Source organism: Spinacia oleracea, chromosome 3 (genome assembly GCF_020520425.1).
Source record: "Spinacia oleracea cultivar Varoflay chromosome 3, BTI_SOV_V1, whole genome shotgun sequence".
Lineage (NCBI taxonomy): Eukaryota > Viridiplantae > Streptophyta > Magnoliopsida > Caryophyllales > Amaranthaceae > Spinacia > Spinacia oleracea.
This window is the reverse complement of record NC_079489.1, coordinates 79,312,941-79,322,005: the sequence shown is the minus strand read 5'-3', so window position 1 is coordinate 79,322,005 and position 9,065 is coordinate 79,312,941. Positions and strand designations below refer to the sequence as shown.

At 43.9% G+C, this 9,065-nt stretch overlaps 1 long non-coding RNA gene across 1 annotated transcript; it reads left to right on the top strand.

The window, feature by feature from the left end:
* Positions 1-2,474: 2,474 nt before the first annotated feature.
* Positions 2,475-3,275, top strand: LOC110791497 (uncharacterized). The gene is made up of 2 exons (XR_002534103.2): positions 2,475-2,821; positions 3,014-3,275. It is a non-coding gene; the product is annotated as an uncharacterized lncRNA (long non-coding RNA).
* The last annotated feature ends 5,790 nt before the right edge of the window (positions 3,276-9,065 follow it).

The window sequence follows — 9,065 nt, the reverse complement described above, 5'->3', positions numbered from 1 at the left end:
AAGCAACAAATCATGCATTTCTTCTGTAATTTTAATGTATTGATCCGTGCATCGCACGGGCTTAATTCTAGTAATAATTAAAGAGGGATATGATAGAGTTTTGGACATTAAATTATGGAGTGATTATTTAGTTTTTCATGTTGCACTGTATAAGTCTGGCTGACAGAAACGTTAAAGAAAGATCGTGCGTCATGCTGATATCATCATTTTTTTAAAACAAACATTTTAATTTTTTTTTTCAAAAGTTGTTTTTTTAGTATTAACTAAACTAGTATGAAACATAACTAAAGTAATCAAATTTTAAGTAATCAAATAAAAAATAGTTACACTTGTGAATCGAATAGTTAAAACTTTAAAATAAATTTGATCTTCACTAAGACAATATAGTTCTTAAAAGCCTAAGAAAGTCTTAAATGAAACCCAGAAAAGCATAACTAAAACTCATACAATTTTACCTAAAATATCTGAAATCTTAATTTAAACTCAAAGAATCCTAACTAAGACTCAGCAAAATCTTAAGTAAAACTTATAAGATATATCATAACTAAAACTCAGAAAAAGTTAACTAAAACTTAGAAAACTTAGAATATGGTTCTAAACTAAAACTAAGAAAATCTTAAGCGAAACTTATAAAATTTAACTAAAACTTACTCCGGTTGGAATGGATTCGGGTGAAACGGAACAGGGTTCGAATCGCTTCGGTTCGCATTAAACGGTTTCGGATTGTCACGGGTCGGTCAGTTATTAGATTTTGATCTTAATCGAATCAATATTAACGGGTTGGGTCAGATTTGAGTTGAATATATTCGGGCCGGAGCGGATTTTGGATTCTAGCTCACGATTTTTAAAACGGTTCGGATTTTAAACGGCCTGACAATCCCATCGGATTTTATGTATCAGGTCGGATTGATAATTGACCCTCCTACTAGTACCCCCACACTATCAAAGTTTGACATTGATGGAGATTGAATAATGAATACCAATCCAAATGTCTGAAATATACAAACCCGTACAATAATTAATTACTACTCCGTACCATTAAGCCAAGCTAGAGCTGTCAAAAATTGACCCGACCCGAAAAACCGACCTGAACCGACCTGTTTTTTTAAGGACCCGGACCTAACCCGAGACCCGAAATATCACTACAAGAAATTGTACTATTATCGACGGAAAATCCCGTCGCGAAAGGCCAATAATCGTTGATTAACGACGGGATTTCCTGTCGCGAGCCCGTCATAAAAGGGGGCCGTCGTTAATAGAAATCCCGTCATAAATCCGTCGTAAAAGACATTTGCGACGGTTATTCCCGTCATTGTTTGGTTGTTTGCCCCGTCGCAAAAGGCTTTTGCGACGGGATTTTTGACCCGTCGTAATAAGGTTGTCGTTAAAGATACAAATTCTTGTAGTGTATGTTAAAATAGAAAACCCGTAACTCGACCGTATCCAATCCGTTAAAACCGACGACCGATTTCGACCCGTTAATGCATGACCCGGACCCGAACCTGACACCCGACCGAAATATAACCGATAACAAAACTAAGTCAGCTTACCCGACCGAAAAATGACCCGAACCCGATTCAACACTCGACCCGATGTCAACCGGAAACCAATTATAACCCGATAAAACCTGTTATTGACTCAATTCCTGACAAGCCGTTACCTGAATTTACGCGACCTGTTGACAACCCGATTTGCCATTGACCTAACTAAATAATAACTTAAGTCAACTTAATATTTTTTTTTTAATAATTACCTAATCTAGAACAAGTGAAAAGCTTTAAACCAAATTTAACCAAATTTATAAAAGTTAATTACTCCTTATAACTATCGTACCCGGTCTTAACCCGTGTACGATAGTAAACCCGACCTGAATATTAACATACCGGTAATTTTTCGATCCTAACTTGACCCGACTCGTTAAGACCCGAACCCGTAATTTTACCCGACTAGAAAAAGACCCGACCCGAACCCGAACCGAATCCGACTTATACCGAAATGGAAAAATAACTCGACATGACCCGACAAATTTTCAACCTGACCGAACCCGACCTGAATCCGACCTGCACCCGGTGATAAAATGACCTAACACGACCCGACCAGATCATCACCCGTGACCCGAGATGACCAGACCCGACTCGAGTAACCGTTTTGACAGCTCTAAGCCAAGCTAGGTTAAATTGATTTTACTAGAAACCATATAGATTGAAATACGGAATTGAACTATGAAAATCCCGTACTTAACTATTTACCAATTACCAAAATGAACACAAGTGGATCTAGATGGAATTCAACGATCAACAACACGTTAAATTATTGAACAATAAGCATAGTCAAACCTTTTTTTGTTTATTTTTTTTTGTTTGATAGGGAAAAGTCTAATTATAGAGAAGGTTTCAACAATCAACACGCACACCTACTACTACTTTACTGACCAAATTATCAATAATAGGAGACATATTGAAGTCAAATAAATAGTGGATTACTCCGTTTCAATTAAATAATGGATTACTCCGTTTAAAGTAAAATCTTGTCCACAGCTAGCTCCACTATATAAACGCAAGCCACATACTTACAAGTTACAACCATCATCATACGGAGTACTTCATACTTTCATACCCAGATTTCTTTTAAAAAAGTTAGAGCATATATATTGGGAAGAATGAGGAGTCCAAAGGAGATGAAGAATTTAAGCTTAAAGGTAGATGCAAAATTAAAGCGGTGCTATTCCCACTTTGAAATCTCTTCAATCTATTCTCCTAGAACCCCTAACAAATTCATCACCTTATCCCCTGACTCATCTTCTTTCTCTGCCATTCATCATGTAAGTCCCTCCATTATATATTACGGAGTATTATCATAGTTTTTGTATATAACAAGACAACAAGTGTATGTATATACGTAGTAACTTTTAAGCTAGCCAAGTGGATTTATATTCTTCGATTTTATCGATCCTTTTAAAATAAAAGTGTAATTTATGGATTAATTAATGATTTTAATTGGTGTGATTTTGCAGGTTGAGGTACGTAAGAAGGAAATGAGACGAGAACTCAAAGTGAGGAGACCCCCAACGCCAAAACCCAAACCGGGGAAGCCCGGCTCACATCACTAAAGATTAGAGAGCCCTTTTAATTTTGTTTAATTATTATGATAGATTTTGTTCATCAATAACAAATAACAATGTATCTAAGTTAGGAACTTAGGATCGATTGTTGTCCAAGGGTTTCCGACTTTTGAACTAGATACATTATAAAAATACTTGATTTTCATTTTTTCAATTAGGACGACTATGTTAATTAACGTAAGAAATTGAATCAGAGATACACTGTGCACATCAAATATATTCAACCAGAACACTAGTGTAAATGCGTATCCTTTTTGCTTTTCTTTATCACCACGTTAAAAAGGGACACGTAAAATTGTGATAATTTTTTACTGTAGTAACTTGTGATCTTTATCTAAAAATAAAAGGGATATCAATAACATGTCATGATAATTCGGCTATGAACCTAGCACGAAATGCTAAAAGCTAACAAGGCGGTGTGCATAATGCATATATAGCGCATATATATAATTAATTAATTAATTTTAACATGCATGTGAAACTGGTAATATATAAGTTAATTAATGAAGCTTTAAGTACATGATTATTCAACCACTCAGCCTACAACCATGTTACTGTATTCCGTAATTATATAGTGTTGTATCTAGGGGTGTTAACGAGCCGAGCCGAGACCGAGCTATGGTATGCTCGGCTCGAGCTCGGAACTTCTGAGCCAAGGCTCGGCTCGAGCTCGAAGCTCGACGAGCCTGTAAAATTAGGCTCGAGCTCGAGCTCGAAATATTTTAATCCAGCTTGGACTATGCTCGAGCTCGGCTCGAGCTCGACGCTCGATAAGCCTAAACAACTAAAGCTCGAAGCTCGATATCTACAATGATAATCAATCAACTAAGAAAACCTAAAACTTGACCATTAATCTACAATAATCGGCTATTTCCCATAAATCCATAATAATCCACAAAACAATACTCAAGTACCAAAAACATTGCAAAACTAGTACAACACATATATTACAAATCAAAACTTGCTAAAACTAACAGAGAAAATGAATTACTAGACATATCTACAACCGCGAGAACCGCAACTTCGAGGAACGAGGGGTAGTCGGTCATCGGATCTCGTAGACTTTATATTCATTGTTGTCGGCCGTCGGAAGATCACAAGTGAAACAAGATCATTGCAGAGTAGACGAATTTACCACCGCCGTCGGCTATGATTTTTGCTTCTTTGCTTTTGTTCATGGATGCGTGAGATTGTGAGTTTGTGAGACTGAGGAGGAGTAACCGAGGAATACTCCTTTTTTTTAGGTTAAATGTTTTGGTTAAATGATTATTGGGTTTTGTGTATTTTAGTCCCAAGGCCAACATATGTAGTCTGGTTTGTTTTGTTTATTTTAGTCCCAAAGCCCAAATGATTATTGGGTTTTTGTTTATTTTTTTTTAAAATTATTGAAGTACTGTAGTCTGTATCTGTAGCTTTGTACAACGTAATTTTTTTTGGAAAAAAAAATTTATATTAAAACTTTATGAATATTAATATTTTAAGCAACTCGAGCTTGCTCACGAGCTTTCGAGCCGAGCCAAGGGTAGCTCGGGCTTGGCTCGTTAAGATCTCGAGCCGAATCCGAGCTCGAGTCGAGCCTGCTCGAGCCGAGCTTTGACCGAACTTTGACGAGCCGAGCATCGAATAGTTCACGAGCAGGCTCGGCTCATTAACACCCCTAGTTGTATCTATATACAGCTCATTCTAATCCAAACCAAATCAGGTGCAACCACCAGGCAATTAAATGGGATAACGTAAAAAAACGTAAAGAAAGTTGCCTATGACTTGTTCTTTTTGATAGAAAATTGCTTTGTGCAAAATGTTGTGAAATGTAGTGATGAAAAAGATAGGATATGTTCCGGTGTTGAAGTGGATGAAATAATGGGCTTCGAATGAAGGCCCTTTTTGTATGTGTTGAAGATCTTTCTAGCTCGAGTGTGTTGTGTCCAAATTAACCTGCACAATAAACAAGTTACTAGCCTCGGGGGTGTTTCCGAGGAAAGCCCCTCTGATGCCTAAGTAAGAACGATGCTCGGATTCTAGAGAGAGAAGTTCTCTAGAAGAGTAGTCTTAAGGCGTGAAATGGACGTACCTTGGTATGTGAGCCATGACGGCTTATTTATAGTGTTTGTGCAATGATTGCCCTTAGATAATTTATTGCAAGTGGGCCTTGGGCCTTGATTGGCGGCTGAATAGCCTTTTGGACTGTAGTGGGTTTGATGTTGTTGCTGTGAGCCCTTGGGCTTTGGACTTAATGGCCCAATTGATATTCAATTGGGAGCCCAAACAACATGCCCCCCAGACCCGGCCCATTTGCATTTAATGGGTGGGTTTCCAACAGTGGGAAGTCCAAAGGTCTTCTCTTTTTTCGCAAGGGAGCTGATGCGGGTTCGCGGATGAGTGACAAGTGTGGAAAGCGGAAGTTGGGCGGTTTTTAGGACGTGGCCTATAAATACCGCATCTTTTTCTTCATTTCAAACTTTATTCACTCAAACGTTTTCATATCTTCAGAATTCGGGAAATTTCTTCGAGTGTTTTCTTCAGATCTTCGCATATTCAGTGAGAATTTGCTTCGGGAGTTTACTTAATTCACTTCATCGGCAATTTCCGCTTCTGGCAAGGTAATTTGTTTTCCGTTTTCGCCTTTTTCTGTTTCTACCCCTTTCTGTGAATCTTCGGCGTTCCCTGTGTTTGCCATGGCTGGGGGAAGATGGAAGAGGAAATTTGGTGTGGTGTCCTCCTCTAGCGGGGAGGAGGATAGGGCTGCTTCCGAAGGACCGAGGTCAGCATCTCCTGAGGCTGGGTCCGAAGAGAGGTTGGGGAATGAGGCTCGCGCTGAGTCAAGTCAGGGGGCTGGCGTGACGGGTCGTTTCCCTATCCGTCCGCTCTTTCCGAGGCAGTGGGAAGAGGCTGACCCCTTAGGGAGGTTGGCTTCCCTTTACGAGGATAAAACTGAGATTGCTGGTCCTGACGGGGTTGCGGTCGATGGAATGTGGCTAGTAGAAGCCAAGCAGGGGAGGTATCATCGGCTTGCCGAGGACTTATATGGCATTCAGTATGCCTTGGGTTACTGGTGCGAGCTTCCGAAGCAGAAAAATGCGAGGGTGACTCGTACTCCTCCGGAATTCATACCTGTATACCTTCATCATTTCGATTACGGGCTTCGGTTCCCTTTGGACCCGTTCATTTCTCGTGTGCTGGAAGAATACAACGTCTCTTTGGGTCAGCTGACCCCGAAGTCTATGCGCCATATCGTGGGGTACCGCTGGATGTGCGATTACCTCGGCTACGAGCCGTCAGTCGAGGTTTTCAAAGAGATGCACGAGCTTGTTAGGAATGCGAATGCTGAGGCCGGTTGGTGGGCCATCAAAAATAGGGACAAGCGGAAAGGCGAGGATCTTTATATGACCGCTTTCCCGTATGTCTCTTCGGTTCATGGGTGGAAGGGGCGGTGGTTGTTAGTCCGCGTTCCCGTGAATCAGAAGCATCCTCACTACTACTCTCCTCCGAAGTGGTTCGTGAGGCCGGATCCTTCGATGTCGCGAGTTGGCCCTGTCGACCGAGCGAACTCTGATCATGCCATGCAGTTAGAGTGGTTCAAGGCTAAGGCAGCTCGGGAGCCGATGTACTGGCTTCCGAACCTGCACTATATCACTCGGGAGGTCATTTTTGCTGCTGCTGGTCTCAGTAGGATATATGACAGGGGTGAGACTTTCTTCGCTGAGATCGTGCTTCAGTTGGGGTGTTGGCCTCCCACTTTTTGTTTCTTTGGATCTCATCCTCTTTATCTTTTGTGCAGATCAAGGCGAGAAAGCTGTTGACCCCGCAGTGCTCGGTTATCAGCTTAACGGTGGCGGGGTTCTTGCTCGCTGCCCTCCTTACGACTTCAAGGCGCAAAACCCTCGGCAGCCGAAGCTCGAAGACCACAAGTTTTCGGCTCACGCTCTTGCGCACTTGAGGACGTTCGTGCCGACCCTTGGGACTCCCAGAACCCTGGAGAGGCGATCCCGAGGCGAACAGTGCTTCCTGAATTGGTAACTACTTCTGATCCGGTAACGGTTGGTTTTTACATTGTTCAGGGCCTGTTTTTCATGAGCTCTTTTGGTTTTGATTTTGATCTCTCTTTGTGGTTTTAGGGCCCTGAAGTGACAGCTGCTGCGCCTGTCATTTCTTCTGCTTCGTCTCCCCCCTTTCTCTCTGTTCCTGAAGTAAGTCGTGTTTCTGTTTTGCTTTTTGCTGTCTCGCGCTTGAGCGTTTCTCATGTGCCCTTCCCTCCTTTTGCAGGAGTCGAAGAAGCTAAGGAAGAAGAAGGCTTCGGGGAGAGAAAGTTCTCCAAAGAGGCAAAGGAGAGAGAGATCCCCTTTGAGGTCGAAGAAGAAGGCTGCTTCTCCGTCGAAGGTAACTCCTAGTCCTGAGATCCTCGAATTTTTTAGCCGTCGTCCTTATCTGACTGAGGAGAGGATTCGGCAGGTCGTTGCTGAGGATCCCAGTCTTGCCGAAGCGGGTGAGCGTTACTTGGCTCGGCAAAGAGGAGAGATGGGTCCCCCACCAAAGGGACTTCGCGGCAAGCTTCCGCTCCCAGGCCAGAAGCTGAAGAGCGTGGCTGTTCTGGTGCAGGATGAGCCTGTGAATCAGCCTTTGGTTGAGGAGGTGGTTGAGCTCTCGCCTCTGAAGCCTTTGACTCCAATAGGGGGGACCGTTGCCGATATTACTCCTATGGTGGAGAAGTTCGAGGTTGACCCCCTTCTCGGTTCCTCTGAGGTTCCTGGTGCCGAGGATGCAGCCGCTGCCGGGGCTGAGGATGTCCTGATAGTTTCCCCGAAGGTAGTAGTGGACCTTACTTCCTTGGGAAACGCTGATGGAAGCCCTTCGGCTAGCAAGGGTGCCGAGGCTGCAGCTTCTGAGGGTGACGAGCTTGCTTTCCAGCGCGGGGCGAAGAGGAAGTTCCGCGAGACGTTGGGCTCCACCTCTACCTCGGTGTTGGAGCGCCTGGCCTACCCGTCCTTCGACGTTCCCATTAGGAGGGTGCCTCAAAGGGTTCGGGAGACCATGGCCCGTTTTGCTCGGAAGTCTATTTTGGGGGAAGATCCCGAAGCTCATCCCGAGTCCATGATCGGTCCCGATGCGGCTAGGGAGAACATGCTTCGGGGAATTCCTGACTGGCTGGTTCCTGGGGAGGAGGCGAACCACCCTACTCAAATGGCCCAGTTTCATTTGAACGAGGTAAAGTAGATGTTACTTTACTATTCGCAAGCCTCGCTCCTGCGTTCTTGGTATTTATTTATCATATATTTTTTGTGTAGGCGCACTTCTGGTCCTCTTTTGCTGCTGAGTGCCAGTACTCCGACGAGGCACGGTTGGCCCGTTTCGACGAGCGCTACAACCACGATGTCCCCCTTCTGAACGAGAAGATGAACACCCTCCTTGCTGAGCTTCAAGAGGCGAGGGGTTGGTTGCCGAGTTTACTCGGGAGCAGACTGCTACTCTCGAGCTTTTTGGCAAGGGGGTTGCTGATCTGCGGTCGAAGATGGAGGCTGACACTCGGGAGCACGAGGCTTCCAAGAAGGAGAGAGCTGAGGAGAAGGCTGGCTTTGAGGCCGCGCTGAAGAGCAAGGATGATGTCATCCTACGCCTTCGGGAGAGTGCCCAGAAGTTCACTACTGCCTTCGGACGGATTCATGTGCTCGAACATGAGGCAGATGAGCTTAAAGCCAGGGTTCGTCGACTCGAGGAGGAGAAGGCCTTGTTGTACACCGCCGACCAGTGTCGGGACCAGTACTGGGAGGGGATCCTCGGTTGTCGCCGAATGTTCGCCAAGCACATGCCTGACTTCCAGTGGACTAAGCATGTGCCTCTGTGGCTCGAGGCCGAGGATAACTTGGTGGAATGTCAAGCTGACAAGGACGACGCTGCCCAGGAGCGCGAAGAAGCTGCTAAAGCGCAGCAAGCTCGGAAGGTTGCCTCG